Source organism: Crocuta crocuta, unplaced genomic scaffold, assembly GCF_008692635.1.
Source record: "Crocuta crocuta isolate KB4526 unplaced genomic scaffold, BGI_CrCroc_1.0 scaffold39, whole genome shotgun sequence".
Classification (NCBI taxonomy): Eukaryota; Metazoa; Chordata; class Mammalia; order Carnivora; family Hyaenidae; genus Crocuta; species Crocuta crocuta.
This window is the reverse complement of record NW_027533334.1, coordinates 2,311,715-2,334,676: the sequence shown is the minus strand read 5'-3', so window position 1 is coordinate 2,334,676 and position 22,962 is coordinate 2,311,715. Positions and strand designations below refer to the sequence as shown.

Sequence of the window (22,962 nt, the reverse complement as noted above, 5' to 3'; positions counted from 1 at the left end):
TATTAATAGTAAACTTAACCTTAGTAATAATTAATATTATATCTCAGTATTTAGGTTACAGAATATTCAAGCAGGACATCCAGCTGAAGAAAGAAAGGACATCGCTCGAAAATGGATGGAAAGATACTTGTTTTTAAATTTATTTATTGTTTAATTTATGTCAAAGTTAGCATAAACTAACTTTATGTTAAATCATTGTTTCACGATGATTTCAGGAGTAGATTTCAGGAGTAGATTCCTTAATGCTCCTTACCCATTTAGCCCACACCCCCACACCCCCTCCAGCAACCCTCTGTTTGTTCTCTATACTTACGAGTCTTTTATGTTTTGACCCCTGCCTGTTTTTATATTATTTTTGCTTCCCTTCCCTTATGATTTGTATCTTAAAGTCTTCATATGAGTGAAGTCATATGATATTTGTCTTTCTCTGACTTATTTCGTTTAGAATAATACCCTCTAGTTCCATCCATGTAGTTGCAAATGGCAAGATTTCATTCTTCTTGATTGCTGAGTAATACTCCATTATATATATATATATAAATGGATAAAGAAGATGTGTTATATATATTTACATATATTCATTATATATATTCATTCATGAATGGACAGATGGCCATTCATCCATCAATGGACATCTGGGCTCTTTCCATACTTTGGCTATTGTCGATAGCACTGCTATAAACATTGGGGTGCATGTGCCCCTTCGAAACAGCACACCTGTAACACTTGGATAAATACCTAATAGTGCAATTGCTGGGTCGTAGGGCAGTTCTATTTTTAATTTTTTGAGGAAGCTCCATACTTTAATTTTTTGAGGAAGCTCTTGAGTGGCTGCCGCAGTTTGCATATCTACCAGCAGTGCAAAAGAGATCCTCTTTTTCTGCATCCTCGCCAACATTTGTTGTTGCCTGAGTTGTTAATGTTAGCCATTCTGACAGGTGTGAGGTGGTATCTCATTGTGGTTTTGATTTGTATTTCCCTGATGATGAGTGTTGTTGAGCATTTTTTCATGTGTCACTTGGCTATCTAGATGTCTTCTTTGGAGAAATGTCTTTTTACGTTTTTCGCCCATTTCTTCCCTGGATAATTTGTTTTTTGGGTATTGAGTTTGATAAGCTCTTTATAGATTTTTGGATACTCACCCTTTATCTGATATGTCATTTGCAAATCACTCCTCCCATTCCATCAGTTGCCTTTTAGTTTTGCTGATTGTTTCCTTTGCTGTGCAGAAGCTTTTATTTTTTGATGAGGTCCTAATAGTTCAGTTTTGCTTCTGTTTCCCTTGCCTCTGGAGATGAGTTGAGTAAGAAGTTGCTGTGGCCTCGGTCAAAGAATTTTTTGACTGCTTTTTCATCTAGGATTTTGATGGCTTCCTGTCTTAGGTTTAGGTCTTTCATCCATTTTGAGTTTATTTTTGAGTATTGTGTAAGAAAGTGGTACAGGTTCATTTTTCTGCATGTTGCTGTCCAGTTTACCCAGCACCATTTGCAGAAGAGACTGTCTTTATTCCATTGGATATTCTTTCCTGCTTTGTCAAAGATTAGTTGGCCATATATTTGTGGATCCATTTCTGGATTCTCTATTCTGTTCCAGTGATCTGACTGTCTGTTTTTGTGACTATACCATACTGTCTTGATGATTACAGCTTTGCAATATATCTTGAAGTCCGCGAGTGTGATGCTTCTAGCTTGTTTTCTTTTTCAAGATTGCTTTGGCGATTTGGGTCTTTTCTGGTTCCATACAAATTTTAGGGTTGTTTGTTCTAGCTCTGTGAAGAATTCTGGTGTCATTTTGATAGGTATTGCATTGAATACGTAGATTGCTTTGGGCAGTATCGACATTTTAACAATGTTTGTTTTTCCAATCCAGGAGCATGGAATATTTTTCCATTTTTTAGTGTCTTCTTCATTTTCTTTCATAAGCTTTCTATATTTTTAGTGTATAGATTTTTCACCTCTTTGGTTTATTCTTAGATATTTTATGGTTTTTGGTGCAATTGTAAATGAGACCGATTCCTTGATTTCTCTTTCTGTTGCTTCATGATTGGCGTATAGGAATACAACTGATTTCTGTGCATTGATTTTGTATCCTGCAACTTTGCTGAATTCATGGATCAGTTCTAGTAGTTTTTTGATGGAATCTTTTTGGTTTTCCATATAGAGTATCATGTCATCTGTGAAGGGTGAAAGTTTGACTTCCTCCTGGCCAATTTGGATGCCTTTTATTCTTTTGTGTTGTCTCATTGCTGAGGCTAAGACTTCCAATACTATGTTGAATAACAGTGGTGAGGGTAGACATCCCCTATTGTGTTCATGACCTTATGAGGAAAGCACTCAGTTCTTCCTCATTGAGGGTGCTATTAGCTGTGGGTCTTTCATATATGGCTTTTATGATCTTGATGTATGGTCTTTGTATTCCTACTTTCTTGAGGGTTTTTATCAAGAAAGGATCCTATATTTTGTCAAATGCTTTCTCCTCATCTATTGAGAGGATCATGTGATTCTTGCCCTTTCTTTTCTTGATGTGATGAGTCACATTGATTGTTTTTGCAGATATTGAACCAACCCTGCATCCCAGGTATAAATCCCAGTTGGTCGTGGTGAATAATTCTTCTAATGTATTGTTGGATCCGGTTGGCTAGTATCTTACTGAGGATTTTACATCCATGTTCATCTGGGAAATTGAACTATAGTTCTCCTTTTTAGTGGGGTCTATGTCTGGTTTTGGAATCAAGGTAATGCTGACTTCGTAGAAAGAGTTTGGAAGTTTTCCTTCCATTTCTATTTTTTGGAATAGCTTCAAGAAAATAAGTGTTAACTCTTCTTTAAATGTTTGGTAAAATTCCCCTGGAAAGCCATCTGGCCCTGCACTCTTGCTTTTTGGGAGATTTTTGATTACTAATTCAATTCCTTTACTGGTTATGGGTCTGTTCAAATTTTCCATTTCTTCCTGTTTCAGTTTTGGTAGTTTATATGTTTCTAGGAATTTGTCCAATTTTTCCAGATTGCCCACTTTATTGGCATATAATTGCTCATAATATTCTCTTATTATTGTTTGTATTTCTGCAGTGTTGGTTGTGACTTCTCTTCTTTCATTCTTAATTTTATTTATTTGGGTCCTTTCCTTTTTCTTTTTGATCAAGCTGGCTAGGGGTTTATCAATTTTGTTAATTCTTTCAAAGAACAAAACTCCTGGTTTCATTGATCTGTTCTACAGTGGTGTTTTGTTTTGTTTTGTTTTGTTTTTGATAGCATTGATTTCTGCTCTAATCTTTATTATTTCCTGTCTTCTGCTGGTTTTGGGTTTATTTGCTATTCTTTTTCCAGCTCTTTGAGAGGTAAGGTTAGGTTGTGTATCTGAGATCTTTCTTCCTCTTTAGGAAGGATTACTGTATGCTTCCCTCTTATGAATGCCTTTGCTGCATCCCAGAGGTTTGGGGCTGTGATGTTATCATTTTCATTGGCTTCCATGTATTTTTTAATTTCATCTTTAATTTCTTGGTTAGCTCATTCAGTCTTCAGTAGGATGTTCTTTAGTCTCCAAGTATTTGTTATCTTTCCAAACTTTTTTTGTGCTTGATTTCAAGTTTCATAGCGTTGTGGTATGAAGATATGCATGGTATGATCTGTCTTTTTGTACTTGTTGATGGCTGCTTTGTGCACCAGTATGTGATCTATTCTGGAGAATGTTCCATGTGCACTGGAGAAGAATGTGTATTCTGCTGCTTTAGGATGAAATGTTCTGAATATATCTCTTAAGTCCATCTGGTCCAGTGTATCATTCAAAGCCATTGTTTCCTTATCAATTTTCTGTTTAGATGATCTGTCCATTGCTGTAAGGGGGTGTTGAAATCCCCAACTATTATGGTATTATTATCAAGGAGTTTCATGTTTGTGATTAATTGATTTATGTATTTGGATGTTTCACATTTGGAGCATATGTTTACAATTGTTAGGTCTTCTTGGAGGATAGACCCCTTAATTATGATATAATGCCCTTCTTTGTCTCTGATTACAGTCTTTATTTTAAAGTCTAGATTATTTGATGTAAGTATGGCTACTCCAGCTTTCTTTTGGAGACCATAGCATAATAGATGGTTCTCCATCCCCTTATTTTCTATCTGAAAGTGACTTTAGGTCTAAAATGGGTCTATTGTAAACAGCATATAAATGGATCTTGTTTTTTTTTTATCTATTGTGTTACTGTAAGTCTTTTGATTGGAGCATTTAGTCTATTGATGTTTAGAGTGAGTACTGAAAGATATGAATTTATTGCCATTATATGGCCTGTAGGCTGGAATTTCTAGTAGTGTTCTCTGGTCCTTTCTAGTCTTTGTTGCTTTTGGTCTTTATTTTCCCTTTTATCCCCTCAGAGAGTCCCCCTTAAAATTTCTTGCAGGGCTGGTTTAGTGGTCATGAATTCCTTTAATTTTGTTTGTCTGGGAAATTTTTATCCCTCCTTCTATTTTGAATGACAGTCTTGCTGGATACAGAATTCTTGACTGCATATTTTTCTGATTCAGTACATTAGATATATCCTGTCACTACTTTCTGGCTGGCCAAGTTTCTGTGGATAGGTCTGCTGAGAACCTGATAGGTCTTCCCTTATAGGTTAAGGACGTTTCTTCCCTTGAGGCTTTCATGATTCTTTCCTTGCCTGAGTATTTTGTGAATTTGACTATGATATGCCTTGTTGATGGTCGGTTTTTGTTGAATCTAGTGGGAGTTCTCTGTGTTTCCTGGATTTTGATGTCTGTGTCTTTCCCCAGGTTAGGAAAGTTTTCCGCTATAATTTGCTCACATAAATTTTCTACCCCTTTTTCTCTTTCTTTATCCTATGGGAGCCCTATGATTCCTTTTTAATGAGTCACTGAGTTCTCTAATTTTTATATCAAGCTCCTTTGCCTTAGTCTTCCTCTTTTTNCGCGAGATCATGACCTAAGCGAAAGCCGGACGCTTAACCGACTAAGCCACCCAGGCGCCCCCCCTCTTTTTTTGTTTTTTTTTTTTTCTGCTTCATTATTCTCCATCTGCTATATCGGTGCTCTGCCTCTTCCATCCTTGCCACCATGAAATCTATTCAAGATTGTAGTTCAGTTATAGCATTTTTTTTATTTCATCCTGACTTGCTTTTACTTCTTTAATCTCCACAGAAAGGAATCCTAATCTTTTTTCAACCCCAGCTAGTATTCTTATTACCGTGATTCTAAATTCTGGTTCAGACATCTTGATTGTATCTGTGTTGATTAAGTCCTTGGCTGTAATTTTTTCCTGTTCTTTATTTTGTGGTGAATTTCTTCATTTCTTCATTTTGAAGGAAGAAAAGGAATTAATAAAGTAAAAGCCAAACCAAACCAAAACAAAAAACTTAAAATTAAAAAATTAAAAATAGCACAAAGAAATCAAATAAAGGATGCTAGATCCTAGGTGTGTTGTGGTCTGGTTGTTGCAAGAAGCTTGATAGATCAGAGGAAAAAAGCAAATATAAAAAAGAAAAAAAAAGTCAAAAGAAAAAAGGGGGGGCAGGAAAAAAGGGAAAACATTTGAAAATTTGAAAAAAATGAATAAAATAAAATAGAATAAAATGTAATTATGAAAGTAAAATAGAATTTTAAAAATTTACAAAAACGTAAAAATATAGTAGAAAAAAATTAAAGAAAAATCTTTAATAAAAATGGAAAATAAAAATAATTTTTTTCTTTCTCTATTTAAGAATAAGAAAAGAAAAAATTGAGTAAAGGGATTAGTGAACAGAATGAAGTATAATTGAAATTACATCTGGTTTACTGTAAAAGTCAAGCTGTGAAGCATTTTATAGTCTGTAATCTAAGCAGGTGGAGAGACTTGTGTTTGTCAAGAGCCTGATTGGCTCAGTTGGGTGGGGTTTAGTGTAACGACTCAGTTCTCCACTGGATGGCGCTGCTTAGCTTAGTGAGGTGGATTGCTGAGGCATGCCTAGGTGTGTATGCGCATGGGCAGGAATGGTGAACATGGCGTCACCCGGCTACCCATCTCTAGTATCAGAACTTTATGCTCTCGGCCACCGGCAGTCAGGCACCCCTCCTTTGTCTCCAGCTTCTGTCCACTCCCGACTTCTACACTGTGACCAAGCCATCAGGCTGCAGGCGGCACCGCCCTCCTGAGTTTTATCTCGGATGCGGCTGTTTCCCCATCCCTCCCTTCCAAGGGACTGCGGCTTTGACCCGCTCAGATCCCCTGGGGCAGGTTCTCACTGAGGAACCGCAGGGTGCTGGAGGCATCCGAGACCATGCAGCTGCCGATGCCCAGAGACTGCGAGGTGGCAGCCCGCCCCAGAAAAAGTTCGCGCTATTGTGTAGCGGCAGCGTTTCAGGGTTTATGGAAAATCACAACACACATCTGGCACCAGGCTTCGCGCTTGACGGTCCTTGTTTCCAGCACCAGCAAATGTGGCTCTTCTCCAGGGTCCGCTGCGAGCTTTGCCTGTGAGAGGCCGCATGTTCTCTACCAAATATCCTCCCAGCAGGGGATCCGCAACTCCCCACGTGGCCCGAGGACGCCCGTCCCCCCTCCCCCACTTCACTCTGCTTCCGGGGATTCACCCGACCGGAGCACCGCCAGGTATAGAGTTGGTGCGGAGTTTCAGACTCTGTGTGCCCCCTGTTTATAGAGTCTTAATGGAATTTAAACCCAACCCTATCTCTTTTCTCTCTTTTTTGTTCAGTCCTTTCAGCTGTTTCCACTTTTCCACTTTCTCCCCAGCTGCTTTTGGGGGGATGCTTTCCCAGAGTCTCCTCTGTCTCTGTCCTTTCTCCACAAGCAAAAACAGCTCCCTGCCCTCGGTGGCTTCTCTCTCCCCCGTTCACCTCTCCGCGCTGCGTACCTGCTGAGTCTTGTGGTTCAGGTTGTGCAGATTGTTGTGTTAATACTCAATTCAGTTTTTTTAGGTGTGCAAGATGGTTTAGTGTTGATCTGGCTGCGTTTCAGGGAGGAGAGACAAATAAAACTTCCATGCTGCTCTGCCATCTTGGCCTCTCCAGAGAGATATCTTTGTATTATTTTTTGTTGAGTAGGCTTGCATGTTTTCAGTTGTATGAAACATAGTTGCACCATGTTAGGTGGAAGGATGTTTTTGCTGTTTCTTTATTTAGAAGTTAAATAATGTTAAAAAGAGATTTATTTAATGTCTTTTTTTTTTTTTTTTTTAAGTAGGCTCCAAGCCCAGGATGGATCCCAACGTGGGGCTCAGGCCCACAACCTGAGACCAAGACCTGAGCTGAGATCAAGAGTCGAATGCTTAACCAACCACACCACCCAGGTATTCCGAGGGTTTTTTTAAACTTCTAAATGAAGAAGGACTTGTACATAAAGAAGGGTTAGACTGTGTGGTGGGATGATAAAGGCATGACCGTGGGCAATGGCAAATGAGCAAAGCTGGAACTACAATTCTTAGAATTCTCTTAACTATATTCCTGGTTGTGGGAATTGTATGATATGTGGAAGGCGGAGTGTTGCTGAGGACTTTATTCTCTGAAGTTCACGAGGGCCTGGGTGCCACCTCAGCTCGTGCACATTGGAACTGATCTGTGGACTGACTTTGCAGGGCTGTGCACCTTATGGAGCCCACTGCTCTTCCAGCCCCCACTGATCAATCTCCTTACCCAGTCTCATGTAGTCCTGCGCTAGGTGACTGTGCAGCTATGTCTCCAGGCACCAGCTTCTTTTGGCTGGTGGTAAGAAGTGGTAAGAAATAGGTTCAAGTTCCAATTTGTCTTCGTGAAATCCTGTTTGTCTTCACTCTGCCTCTTTTCACTTATACTTTCCTTTATGATTGTCTGCTCTGCTGACCTACACTAAGTTCAGGGACAGACTTCTCGACTCCCCATGATTGTACAAGGTCGAATCCCTCCTATAAATCCATTATTCCTTATCACCCATGGTGGTTCTGCTTCTTTGAAGAAACCATTTCTGATTGAAATGAAGACCTTGATATTTATGTTTCAATTTCATGTTTGTTTTGTTTTTAAGTTTTCATCTTTAATTTAGGTGATTCTCTTTAGATGTTGATGATGGCCCTAATATAGTTCATGTTCTTTTGAATTTCATGTCAACCACAGATTTGGTGAACAGGTCATCTATATTTATATATAAATATATATATATAAAATTATCATATTTTATCATATATAAAATTACCAGATTGTTTTAGATTTATGAGCATACTTTGGTAAGTTATATAACTATTATCATTTTATTCAGTGGATATTTCTTCATCTTTTGCACAAAGACTAATGGAAGAAGTTGTCAAAAACTTTGATTAAACTAGAGCATACATATAGATATGCTATAATTACTATATTTTTATGATTCCACAAGTTACTAATTCTGTGAGATTAAAAAAATTACTTTTAATCTGATTGGAAAATGGACACAGACTGAATAGACTATTTATTTATTTAGTTTTGAGAAAGGAGAGCACGCATGCTCACATGAGCAGGGGAAGGCAGAGAGAGAATCTCAGACAGGCTCTGCACTGTCAGCACAGAGCCTGATGCAAGGCTGGCACTCACGAACCGTGAGGTAATGACCCGATCTAAAGTCAAGAAGGTGGATGCTTAACCAATTGAGCCACCCAAGCGCCCCATGAATAGACATTTCTTTAAACAAGATATGCAATAGCTAACAGGCACATGAAATGGTGCTCAACATTATGAATCATCAGGGAAATGCAAATCAAAACCACAACAAAAGATCATTCCACACTTGTAGGGATGGCTACTATAAACAAAACAAGACAAGACAAGATGAGACAAGACAAAACCCAAACCCAAACCAAAAGATAACAAGTGTCGGTGAGGATGTGGAAGAAATTGGAACTCTTATACACTATTGGTGGGAATGTAAGATGGTGCAGCCAACATGGAAAATGGTATGGAGATATCTCAAAAAATTAAAAATAGAACTACCATATGATCCAGCAACTCCACTTTTCTGAATGTATTGGAAAGAATTGAAATGAAGATTTCAAGATGTTTATTGCACTATTATTTACAATAGCAAAGATAAGAAAATAACTTAAACGTCTATAGGTGAGTGAATGGATAAGAAAATGTGGCATATACCTACAATGGAATATTATTTAACCTTTAAAAAGGAGGGAGGAACTAAGATGTCAGCGTAGTAGGAGGGCCCCAGGCTCGGTTTGTCCCTTGAACACAACTAAATAGCTATAAAATCATTCTAGATACCCCAGAAATCAACCTGAAGATTGACAGAACAGACACCACAACTAAAGGGAGGGGAAAAAGCCACACTGAGGAAGGTAGGAGGTGCGGAGATGAGTTTGGGAAGAAATGATCATGGGTACTGTGGAGGGGAGGGAGCTGTAGTCACGGAGGAAGGTGAGAGAGGAGCACATGGGGGAAAGCACAAGGAGAGCACTTCTCCAAGCCATTGGCTGGGAAGACAAGAGGTGCTGATTTTTGTTTTTGCAACCAGAGGGCCTTGAAGACTAGAGTTTTAAAGGTCTGGGGTGCTGGTGTGGCTCAGTTGGTTAAGTGTCTGTCTCTTAATTTTGGCTCAGGTCATGATCTCACAGTTCATGAGTTCCAGCCCTGCATCTGGGTCTGTGGTGATAGCACTGAGCTACTTGGGATTCTCTCCCTCTCTCTTTCTACCTCTCCCCTGTTCCTGTGAATGAGCTCTCTTTCTCTATCTCTCTCTCAAAAATTTTAAAAAAAATTTAAAAAGAGTCTACAGCCTTGGCTGGGAGAGAGCCCTGATGGCGTTGCCCTGCTCCTGGAGAGAAGACGGGCAAACAACCCAGGGGTTAGATGGGCAATCTGAGGAACACCCGGGGCCCACGGTGGGGTAGGGGGTTAGTCACTCATTGTCGGAGCATGTCTGTGAGCCATAGGGTTCACCGAGATGCCTCTCCAGGGACAAAGGAGCCAGTAGGTGCCATTTTCCTCCCCTGCCCCTCAGCATAAGCGTAGAGCCACTTTTAGAAAGCAGCTTGGCTCCAACACTGGCTGTCTAGCCTGCCTGCTCCAAGTCCCGCAGCCCTGAGCTCTGGCACAACTGCCCTTCTTGGTCAAGCCAGCCTCAGTCCCAGCACGGTGGGCCCTTCCCCAGAAGCCCAGTGCAGATCCCTGCCACACCACGGTTCCCAAAGCTTGGAGGTTTAAAAATCAGGCTTGGCTGGGATAGAGCCTGGAGGGCACTCTGCTGCTCCTGGAGAGAAGGCAGGCAGACAGCCCAGGGGCAGACTGTTAAAACAGCAATCTGAAAAATGCTTGGGACACAGTGGGGAGACTTTTCTTCTTCTGGGGGGGTGCTTTTGTGAGAGGCAGTGTGCATGGAGACTCCCCTCCAGGGACAAAGAAGACTGGTGCTATTTCCTACCCCTGCCCCTTAATGTAAACACAGAGCCACCTTCAGTAAATAGCGCAGCACTGGCGCTGTCTGCTTAGCCTGCTTAAACCAGGTCACGCACCCCTGTGCTCTGTTGGTACTGCCTTTCTCAGTCAAGTCTGCCTCAGTCCCAGCACAGTGAGCCCTTTCCCCAAAAGACCAGCAGAAACCCCTGCCCACAACATGTCTCCTGACTAGAGAGTTCTACAGGGCTTCAGTTCTGTTGGAAGTAGTATCATATCTCATTGAACAAGCAGACTGGAGCACACCTACTTAAAATTTAACACACTCAGGCCAAGGACCAAATGCTATCCACTGCAGGTACAAAGAGCCTCTGCAGAAAACTGGTCTGACGAATAGAGCAGCCGAAGCACAGCAGCACAGTGCAAGCAACAAACACCAGAGACACTCCCTGAAGCACCAGGCCCAGGACACTATATGATCTCTTCTTCTTAAAGCCATTGCTCTCAGAAACAGAAAATATAATGGGCTTTTCTAACATACAGACAGAGACTTAGACAAAATGCCAAGACAGAGGAATTCATCCCATATGAAAGAACAAGGTAAAGTAACAGCTAGAGAACTAAGAGAAATAGGTATAAGTAATATGCCCCATGGCAATCATAAGGATACACACTAGGCTTGAGAAAAGAATGTAAGACTTTAGTGATGCCCTTACCACAGAGATAAAAGAGGTAAAAGACAATCAATCAGAAATGAAAAATGCAATAAGTGAAATTTGAAACAGACTGGATGCAATGCACATAAGGACGGAAGAAACAAAGGAACAAATAAGTGACACAGAAGATAGAATAATGGAAAATAATGAAGCTGAAAAACAGAGAGAAAGAAGAATTATGGAACATGAGAACAGATTTAGGGAACTCTGTGACTCAATCAAATGTATTAACATTTGTATTATAGGAGTTCCAGAATAAGAAGAGAGAGAAAAGGGGGGCAATATATTTATGTGAGGAAATAATAGCTGAAAATTTCTCTAATGTAGGGAAGGAAACAGACATCCTGATCCATAAGGCACAGAGAACTCCCATCAAAATCAACAAAATCAGGCCAACACCAAGACATATTGTAGTTAAATTGGCAAAATATGGTGATAGAGAAAAAAAAATCTCAAAAGCAGCAAGACAAAAGAAGTCCCTAACTTACAAGGGAGGACCCATAAGGCTAGCTGCAGGTGTCTCAACAGAAACTTGTCAAGCCTGAAGGGATTGATATATTCAATGTGCTGAATGGGAAAAATATGCAGCCACTCTCACCAGGAAGGCTATCATTCAGAATAGGAGAGATAATGAGTTTCCCAGACAAACAAAAACTAAAGGAGTTCATGAACACTAAACCAGCCTTGCAAGAAACAGTAAAGGAACTCTTTGAGTGGAAAGGAAAGACAAAAAGTGACAAAGACAACAAAAGAACAGAGGAAGTCTCCAGAAACAATGACAAAACAAGTAATAAAATGGCACTAAATACATATCTATTAATAATTATCTGAATGTAAATGGACTAAATGCTCAAATCAAAAGACATAAGGTGTCAGATGGATAAACAACAACAACAACAAGACCCATCTGTAAGCTGCATGTAAGAGACTCATGTTAGCCCTAAAGACATTTAAAGATTGAAAGTGAAGGAATGGAGAAAATTTATAATGAAAATGAATATTAAAAGAAAGCTGGAGTTATTTTATTTATATTGGACAAGCTAGACTTTAAACCAAAGACTGTAACAAGAGATGAACAATGGCACTATATCATAATAAAGGGCACAATCCACCAAGAAGGTCTAACAATTGTAAATATTTATATACCCAACATGAAAGAACCCAAATATATAAAACAATGGTAAACATAAAGGAACTCATTGATAACAATACAATAATAGCAGGGGACTTTCACACTCCACTTAGATCAATGGACAGGTTATCTAAGCAGAAAATCAACAAGGAAACAATGGCTTTGAACCATTGGACCAGATGGACTTAAAAAGTATATCCAGAACATTCCATCCCAAAGCAACAGAAAACACATTCTTTTTGAGTGCACATGGAATATTCTCCAGAATAGATCACATACTAGGTCACAAATCAGACCTCAAAAACAAAGATTGAGATCATGCCATGTATATTTTCTGACTACAATACTATGAAACTTGAAGTCATCCAAAAGAAAAAATTTAGAAAGACTACAAATACATAGAGGTTAAATAATATGCCACTGAATGAAGAATGGGTCAACCAGGAAATCAAAGAAATAAAAAAAAGTACATGAAAACAAATGAAAATAAAAATACAATAGTCCAAAACCTTTGGGATGCAGCAAAATTGGTCTTAAGAGGGAGTATATAGCAATATAGACCTACTTTAAGAAGCAAGAAAAGTATCAAATAAACAACTTAATTTTACACCTAAAGGAGCTAGAAAAAGAATAAGAAATGAAGCCTAAAGCCAGAAGAAGAAGGGAAATTATAAAGATTAAAGCAGAAATAAATTGTATAGAAACTAAAAAAAATGATAGAACAGATTAATGAAACCAGGAGCTGCTTCTTTGAAAAAATTAATAAAACTGATAAACCTCTAGCTAGACTAATAAAAAATAAAAGATAAAGGATCCAAATAAATGAAATCATAAATGAGTAGAAATAATAACCACCACAGAAATACAAACAATTATAAGAGAATATTATGAAAACCTATTTGCCAACAAATTGGACAACCAGAAAGAAATGGATAAATTCCTAGAAACATAATAGATTTCCAAAACTGAAACAGGAAGAAATAAAAACTTGAACAGACCAATAACCACCAAAGAAATTAAATCAGTAATCAAAAATCTCCCAACAAACCAAACTCCAGGGCCAGAAGTCTTCACAAGTGAATACTGCCACTCTAAAGAAGAGTTAATATCTATTTTTCCTCAAACTATTCCAAAACATAGAAATGGAAGGAAAACTTATATATTCATTTTATGAGACCAGCACTACCCTTATATCAAAGCCAGATAAAGACTCTACTAAAAAAGAGAACTACAGGATAATATCCCTGATGACAATGGATGCAAACATTCTCAACAAAATACTAGCAGACTGAATTCAACAGTACATTAAAATAATCATTCATCGTGATCAAGTGGGATTTATTTCTGGGCTTCAAGAGTGGTTCAATATTCACAAATCAATCAGTGTGATACACCATGTTAAGAAAATAAAGGGTAGGGGCACCTGGGTGGCTCAGTAGGTTGAGCGTCCAACTATGGCTCAGGTCATAATCTCACGGTTTGTGGGTTCGAGCCCTGCATCAGGCTCTGTGCTGACCACTAGCTCAGAGCCTGGAGCCTGCTTCGGATTCTGTGTCTCTTTCTCTCTCTGCCCCTCCCCTGTTCATGCTCTGTCTCTCTCTGTCTCTCAAAAATAAATAAATGTAAAAAACATTTTCAAAAAAGAAAATAACGGGTAAAAACCATATGATCTTTTCAAATAGATGCAGAAAAAGCATCTGACAAAATACCTACCACCTCCATTCATGATAAAAACCCTCAAAAAAGTAGGGTTAGATGGAACATACCTCAACATAATAAAGGCATGAAAAACCCATAGCTAATATCATTCCCAATGAGGAAAAACTGAGAGCTTTTCCTCTATAGTCAAAAACAAGATAGGGATGTTCACTCTGACCACTATTATTTAATATAGTACTGGAAGTCCTAGTCACAGGAATTGAAAAACATAAAGAAATAAAAAGCATTCAAATTGGCAAAGAGAAAGTCAAACTTTTGCTATTTGCATATATATAATATTCTGTATAGGAAACCAGAAAGACTCCATCAAAACATTGTTAGAACTGATACAGGAATTCAGTAAAGTCACAAGATACAAAGTCAATGGACACAAATCGGTTGCGTTTCCATATACCACTAATGAAGCAGCATAAAGAGAAATCAAGAAAATGATCCCATTTACGATTGTACCCAAAACCGTAAGTTACCTAGGAATAAATCTAACTAAAGAGGTAAAAGATCTATACTCTGAAAACTGTGAAACAGTGATTAAAGAAATGGAAGATGACACAAAGAAATGGAAAAACATTCCATGCTCATGGATTGGAAGAACAAATATTGTTAAAATCTCTATGTTACCCAAAGCAGTCTCCAAATTTAATGCAATCCCTATCAAAAATTTCATCAGCATTTTTCATAGAGCTAGAACAAACAATCTTAAAATTTGTATGGAACTACAAAAGACCCTGACTAGCCTAAGCAACCTTGAAAAAGAAAAGCAAGGCTGGAGGCATCATTATTCCCAACTTCGAGTTATATTACAAAGCTGTAGTGATCAAGACAGTATGGTACTGGCACAAAAATAGATCAATATAACAGAGTGGAAAACTCAGAAATGAACCCAAGACTGCATGGTGCATTAATCTTCTACAAAGTAGCAAAGAATATCCAGTGGAAAATAGTCTCTTCAACAAATGGTGTTGGGAAAACTGGAAAGCAACATGCAAAAGAATCAGACTGGACCACTTCCTTACACCATACACAAAAAATAAATTCAAAATGGATGAAAGGCCTAAATGTGAGACAGGAAACCATTAAAATCCTAGTGGAGAACATAGGAAGGGACCTCTTTGACATTGGCCTTAGTAACTACTTACTAGATATGTCTCCCGAGGCAAGAGAAACAAAAACAAAAATAAAGTATTGGGCCTTCATCAAAATAGAAAGCTTCTGCACAGCAAAGGAAATAGTCAACAAAACTAAATCCCTATGGAATGGGAGAAGATATTTGCAAATGACATAACTGAAAAATAGTATCCAAAATACATAAAGAACTTCTCAAACTCAACACCCAAAAACCAAAGAATCTAGTTAAGAAATGGGCAGAAGACATGAATAGACATTTTAGACATTTTCCCATAGAAGACACACAGATGGCTAACAGACACCTGAAAAGATACTCCACATCACTCATCATTAGGAAAATCGAAATCAAAACTACAGTGAGATATAATCTCACATCAGTCAGAATGTTTAAAACAGAAGAAAAAACAGGTGTTGGTGAGGATGTAGAGAAAGAGGAGCCCTCTTACACTGTTGGTGGGAATGAAAACTGGTGCAACCACTCTGGAAAACAGTGGAGAATCCTCAAAAAGTTAAAAACAGAACTACCTTAAGTCCCAGCAATTGCACTAGATATTTACCCAAAGGATACAAAAATATTAATTTGAAGGGATACATGCACTTTTATCAGCCATAAAAAAGAATGAAATCTTGCCTTGCAAAGACAAGGATGGAGCTAGAGAATATTATGCTAAGCAAAATAAGTCGATCAGAGAAAGACAACGACCATATGATTTTACTCATATGTGAAATTTAAGAAACAAAACAAATGAACATGGGTGAGGGTGGGGAGGAAAGAAGGGCAAACCAAGAGAAAGAACAAACTATAAGAACAAACCGAGGGTTGTCGGAGGCGAGGTGGGCAGGAGAATGGGTTAAATAGGTGATGGGGATTAATGAGAGCACTTGTGATCAGCATCAGTTGTTGTAATTAAGTGTTGAATCACCAAATTCTACACTTGAAATTAGTATTGCAATGTATGTTCACTAACTGGACTTTAAATAAAAACTTAAAAAAAAGGATATCCTGCCATATGCAGCAGTGTGGATGAACCCAGAGGACATTAAAATCCAGTTATAAAAGGACAAATATTGCACGATTTCATATAATAGTACTTCATATAAGTCATATAAAGCACTATTAAATGGTTAATTTAATAATGGTGATTACAAAGATGGTGATGATTAACTTGGCATTTTAGATATTTCAGATCAATTGTGAAAAGTTTGATTATTCAAAAAGTGGTGCTATATTATATGGTTAAAAACATGAAAAAAACATTAGATGCCTCAATCACTTCATATTATATTAAAAAAACAAGGAAGGTACATAAGGTAATGAATGGGCAAAAACATATTATCTGGTGTTAGCTTGCTTGAGTTCACCTTTCATCTCTGTCTCTTTCTAAGTGTGTGATAGCAGCCAAGGTATGACAGAGATTTTTAAAAATCATGAAAATAATGATGATGCATGAACTGGTGAAACTTTAACTGGGTAAAATTAGAAAACTGGCATATGTATCAAAAGCCTTAAAAATTTCCATAATTTTATTGTATCAATTTAGTTTCTAGGAATTTACCTTAGAGAAAAAAATCACAAAAGTATAAAATGTAAGGGTGCCTGGGTGGCTCAGTCGGTTAAGCATCTGACTTTGGCTCAGGTCATGATCTTGCAGCTTGTGAGTTCAAGCTGTGCTGACAGCTCAGAGCCTGGAGCCTGCTTTGGATTCTGTGACCCTGTCACTCTCTGCTTGTACCCTGCTCATGCTTTGTCTCTCTCTCTCTCTCTCTCTCTCTCTCTCAAAAATAAGTATACATTAAAAAAAGTATTAAATGTATGTACAGTAATGCTCATAGTAGCATTATTTTTAGCAGGGATAATCTGAAAAACTAAATATGTGAGGAGGGGTTGGGTTAAGTGAATGTTGGCACATTGTCAGATGTTAGTGCATGGTGATTAAAGGGAGGGCTTTTAGGGCCAAGTTGGCTTGGGTTTGATTTCTTTTTACTTTAACCATTTATGAGCTCTGTGAATCTGGATAAGTGACTTACCCTCTAATTCTCTGTCCTTATTCATAAGATGGAGCTAATAATAGCATATATCTATCTTAAAGGTTTGTGAAATGAATATTAATGAATTTAATTTATTAACTGAGATAATTTACCTAGAGCATCTGATATATAGTTAATGGCACTTATTGTCAATATGTAATATTTTAGAAAATTCAAAGATTATAGTAAGGTATATGTGAGGGATCTTTGCCACCTGTCTATAGAAGTTACCTGGGATTTGATTGTTCTTTTCTCTGCTCACCACATCTGATCAGTAGTAATTTCCGCCCTTTTCCTAGTGCACCCTGCTTCTAATTGCTCATCATCACCATAGTCACAGCCTTAGTCTGCGCAACCATCCTCACTTGCCTGGAAAACGATGATGGCTCTTGCTTCTGCTTTCTTTCGTCCTCTTAGATCCCATCGTTTATATGTGGCCAGGGTAAACTTTTAAACTATAAATCAGGACTACATCACTCCCCTGGGGGCACCTGGGTGGCTCATTTGGTTAAGAGCCCCACTTAAGAGCCCCTGAACTCAGGGTTCAGCTCAGGTCTTGATCTCAGGGTCAAGAGTTCAAGCCCTGACCGGGGTTCCACACTGGGTGTGGAGCCTACTTAAAATAGACAAACAAATAAAACCTTCTGAAGACTTCCGGTTGCAACCAAAATGTGATCTAAACTCCCATAAGACTCTCTTTGATCTGGCACTTCCCTAACCTTTCAACTTTGTTTTTCTCTGTTATCTCTCTAATTCAGCACATTTCAGAATGTTGATTTTCTTTCTATTCTTCAAATACGCATGTGCCTCTTGCCTGAAATGTTCTTTTCTGGGAGCCAGGTCACATCTCAAGTGTCATATCTCCCTGGAAGCTTTCAAGCCACCCTCACAAAGGCAGCTTCCAGAAGCATTTTCTACCTCTTTACCCTACTTTATCCTCTTCTTGACATGTATCTTTTTACTTTACTTACTTACTTTCTTTTTCAGCCAGTAGAACATTAAGTTTCTTTAGGAGAGTGACTCCACTCCTTATGTTCAACATGGTGTCCCAAGTCCCTAGAACAGTTGCTGGTGCACAGATAATAGTGCTCAGATAGGTGTTTGTTGACTGGCTCTTGTCCTGGATTACATGGACATGCTTTGGAAGAGTAGAATGAAGGGACTTTATTGTCCTGGATTGCGTGGACATGCTTAAATAGAGTAGAATGAAGGGACTTCATCTTTACTTTACACAGGGCATTATTGTCATTTTTTTATCGCATACAATAAAATGATGCTGGTTATTTGTGGATATGAAGTTAAGGATACTTTAAATCTTTTTATTTGTAAGTTCCACATTTTAAATATATTCTCCTATAAACCTATTCTTTACAGAATCAGAAAATATTTTATTATTATTTAAATGTTCATTTATTATTTAGAGAGAGAGAGACAGACAGGCAGAGCATGAGTGGAGGAGGGGCAGAAAGAGNAAAATATTTTATTATTATTTAAATGTTCATTTATTATTTAGAGAGAGAGAGAGACAGACAGGCAGAGCATGAGTGGAGGGGGGGCAGAAAGAGACACACACACACACACACACATACACACACACATACACACAGAATCCAAAGCAGGCTCCAGGCTCTGAGCTGTCAGCACAGAGCCCAAAAAGGGACTTGACCTGAGCTGAAGTCAGATGCTTAACACACTGAGCCACCCAGGTGCCCCAGAAAAATATTTTAAAGAATATTATAAAACCTTGATCAGACAAAAATTTAATATATCTTCATAAATATCTAGGTGGCAATTGGTAATAATGTATATTAATTTATACTTGGCCATATTACCAACAGATGTTGATTAAAAATTATGGCATCAATGATAACAAATGTGGTAATTAGAAAATACGAAGAGCTGTGCCTGATTATGATAGGAACTGCAAGAAAAGTTATTTTTGTTCTCTCCTTTATTTTTGTTGTTGTTGTTGTTTTGTCCTTTGCTTGTCTTTTAGTAAAGTAAATAGAACATTTCCTGTCTGCCAGTGACAGCATCTTTACTGTGAAATTTCTAGTGTGGTCCTTAAATGTACCTGAAATTAGATATAATGCTCTGGGGTGAAAATAAGGCTGTAATCTGGATGAAAGAAGTGAAAGACACTGAATTCAAAAAAATATCCCAAAAAATGAGACTAAAAAAGAGACAATTATTTCACAAAGAGCCCAGGATCTAATTTTGCTTGTAGAAGATTTCCACGGGATCCCAGTGAAGCTCCTGGTATTTTACATAACACAGTTTAAAAAAATCCACTTCCTGCTTTACTATTTATTCTTTCATTCATAAAACATCTTTTGCCTTACACTCTGCCAAGCATTGCACTAGGATCTGGGAAAGGAAGGTTGACCAAATTGGACACAATCACATTTCAGAGCAAATGTACAAACTGGAGCTTATGAAATCTGGTCCCAGGACATTGACAGAAATCAGAATATCTTTATGAAGTAGAAAGTGAAGTTATATTTATATAACTCTGGTAAAATTTCTATTTTTGAAGAGTCAAAACATATAAAAACATCCATTATGGTAATTTTCCCATTTTCATACTCATGTAGGTTTTGGTCTGGTTTTATTGTTTTACCCCATCATCCCTTATACACAGAGGATCAGATTGGTGTGGATGTAGGGTATAGGATGATTTTCCTGGGAGCAATTGCTCTGAGCTGGTGAAGAGTGCCGGGATTCCTAACACTACAGTCTATGTCTTTCCCCCATTTTAAAATTTAGCTTTGCTGTTATTTCTTTGACCTGCCTCCACTCTGTTTCAGATTTGTATACTCGTGTTTCATGTATCAGTGATGATTCCAATTACACGCTAGGTAACAAGAGTTTAATAAAATGTGGCAATAAATTGTGGAAAGACATCATGCATGTGAAAAAAATGTATTAAGAAATGTGTTCCAGGTAGAGCTTCCAGTATTAAATGACTAATCACTTCCACACACATACACAAAGTGAAGGTTTTATTTAGTTGAATTTGGCCTTTCAAAACTAGAATGCCAAGCAGTACCTTCCAACTGGTTTTCTAACTGTCAGAAACATGTGGCGGTTGTTTCTTTTCACAGGGAATGTTTTAGATGGTCTTCAGTAGCCCTTCAGCTGAAAGGAGGAAGCGTATCTTGTTCAGAGCTCACATTATTTTGATTTAAATGGCAAATGGTAATAAAAGGAACGTGTAATATTCATACTCAATACAACCTAGTGGTCAGATGACTGGAATTGAATCCAGGCTCTTCCTTTTAGTAGGTATGTGACATTAGGCAGTTTCTTTTACGTGGCAGTTATTTATTGGCAAAACTGGAATAGTAATATCTTCTTTACCAAGATATTGTGGAAGATCAATGATTAAAAAAATGTAAAATATTTGGTCCCATATGGGACACAGTGTAAGCACCCAATCTGTACATTATTATAAAGAAAAAGTCAAACTAAAAGATTCAGACAGGTGTAACAGTTCTAGAAGAAAACAAGGAAGCTGATGTGGGGCAGAGATGTTGTCTTGGCTTTTTGTTCCATTCTCATGCCCTGATTATGCTTTGCAAGATCTTCTCCATCACTTGTAGCAACATTTGGGTTCACTGCTGGTCACCTCCCCGACATTAAGAACTACTATAAAGAGTCCTAAGTTGCAGTAGCTGCTTCCTGAGATAGGAATCATAAGTGTAACTCATTTCTGTCCATTTCATATTGAAAGCAAACATCAAGAAAACATAGGAGTTAAGGAAGCTGTTTGCTGCCCATCAGGTTTATCTTCTCACTGCCAACGCCTCAGGAACATACTGAGAACACATAAAGGAGTCGGCCACGCTCCCTGTGCTCTGTCTGCAGAGGACCGCAGTAAAGTGGAGAATGTTATGGGCTCAGAGACCCCATCACTTTCTTACTGAGTGACACTGAGAAAGTTATTTCACTCTGTACCCTTTTGTCCTATATAAAATGACAGTAATGATACCTTAGCATGCAGTAGGAAAGATTAGACAGCCTGTGTTTCCAAATGCCCAGGACAGTGCTTGAACACATTATAGCCATTTAATAAAGACTCTGTGTTGGTATATTATTAACGATTTGCAAGAATCAAGTGAATAGATGTCAAGTGAGATGAGAAGCCTAGAATGGAAAACCATATACTTATAAACAAGTTAACCTTTAACTTTAGAGAAGCAATACATGAGAAAGGTTACCCGTGATTGAAGTTTTGGATGCAGGAATATCAGGCTGAAGAACACAAATGTCAGAGGGTAGATTTTCTTCATATGTGTATAAGTAAGAAATAGAAGAGACAGTCAAGTTAATTGAAAGTATAGTATCATCTGGTATGTGCATTACTAGATTCTGTTCCATTGGTAATTTGACTCTGAAAACAATGTCATATTTAAAAAAGAATTTTATTCAGGGATTGGGAGCTCTGCTCTGTATATCTACTAATGAATGGTAGTTATAAAAAGAGTAAACCTTTGTTGAGTGCTTACTATGCACTTGGTATGTTTCTGAGTGTGTTCTGTGTCCATGACTTAACTCATTCTCACATCATGTTTCTGAGGTGGATACTACTGCTCTTAGAATATTACATGGGAAATGGCCATTTTTTTACTTTATCTTCCTAAAGAAGGCTGGAGATCTCCTTTTTCACATGGTGTAAGAGATGTGACTTGTCTTGTGTGGAAGGAGAAGAGAAGACCATATCTTGGATAGTGTCTTATGGTTCCAGTACTACTCATTATTATGATGATATGGTGGTGACAATTGTAATAACTATACCATTATTATTGTTATGAAAAAACACTTATTACTATGTTTCATACATTTCTGCCTTATATAGTGACATTGTTAAGAAGGAATAATATTGGAATATGTGCTTTTTAATATTTCAGATATTAGTGTACTGAAGTAGTCACTGAAAAAGGCAACATATTTCTCATCTATCAATTTGAATGTGTATATTATTTGTTTAATAATATCTATTAAATTGGGGCACCTGGGTGGCTCAGTTGGTTAAGCGTCCGACTTCGTCTCAGGTCATGATCTCACAGTTCGTGGGTTCGAGCCCCATATCGGGCTCTGTGCTGACATCGAGCTCAGAGCCTGGAGCCTGTTTCAGATTCTGTGTCTCCCTCTCTCTCTGACCCTCCCCTGCTCACGCTCTCTCTTTCAGAAATAAATAAAAATATTCAAAAGATTTAAAAAAATATCTATTAAGTTATAGCAAATGTAAAGTAAATGGGAAAAACCAATCAGGGAGAATGATTTCTGATTGTTTTGACTCAGAGTCAGCTACACTTTGGGACTATTAACAAACTCTCTTGTCTTAGGTTGTCCTAATTTAGTAATAGCAATATTGAAGGTTTCCAGTTTCTTATTATTAGGAACAGATATCAGCTTAATTTGGGGGCGTTAAGGTCAGTAGGATTTGGATTTAAGCTACAATGTGTATATAAATCAAATATTTTTTAAATTTATTTAAATTTTTTTTTAATTTCTGAGAGAGAGAGGAGAGAGACAGCACAAGCAGGGGAGGGAGATGCAGAGAGAGAGAGGGAGATGCAGAATCTGAAACAGTCTCCAGGCTCTGAGCTGACTGTCAGCACAGAGCCTGATGCAGGGCTTGAACCCATGACCGTGAGATCATGACTTGAGCCGAAGTCAGATGCTTAACTGATTGAGCCACCCAGGCGCTCCACAAAATTTAAAAATATGAAAAAAATTACACCTTACTCAGGATCCATAATAATTGTACTTTATTGATTTTTATAGTCTTGTATTATAAATAATTCAATTCAGGGCACCTTTGTGGCTCAGTCGGTTGTGTCGGATTCTTGATTTTGGCTCAGGTCATGATCTCAGGGCCCTAA

At 38.0% G+C, this 22,962-nt stretch overlaps 1 protein-coding gene across 7 annotated transcripts in view; it reads left to right on the top strand.

Moving 5' to 3' along the window:
- LOC144218377 (uncharacterized) overlaps positions 1-22,962 on the top strand; it is a 220,210-nt gene that overhangs the window by 87,072 nt on the left and 110,176 nt on the right. For 5 of the 7 annotated variants that reach the window (XR_013331132.1, XR_013331133.1, XR_013331136.1 and 2 more), the window contains one exon: positions 7,188-7,296. The gene's annotated coding sequence lies outside the window, so the exon portion shown is untranslated. The remainder of the gene's footprint in view (positions 1-7,187; positions 7,297-22,962) is intronic. The other 2 variants (XR_013331138.1, XR_013331137.1) reach the window with 1 other exon arrangement.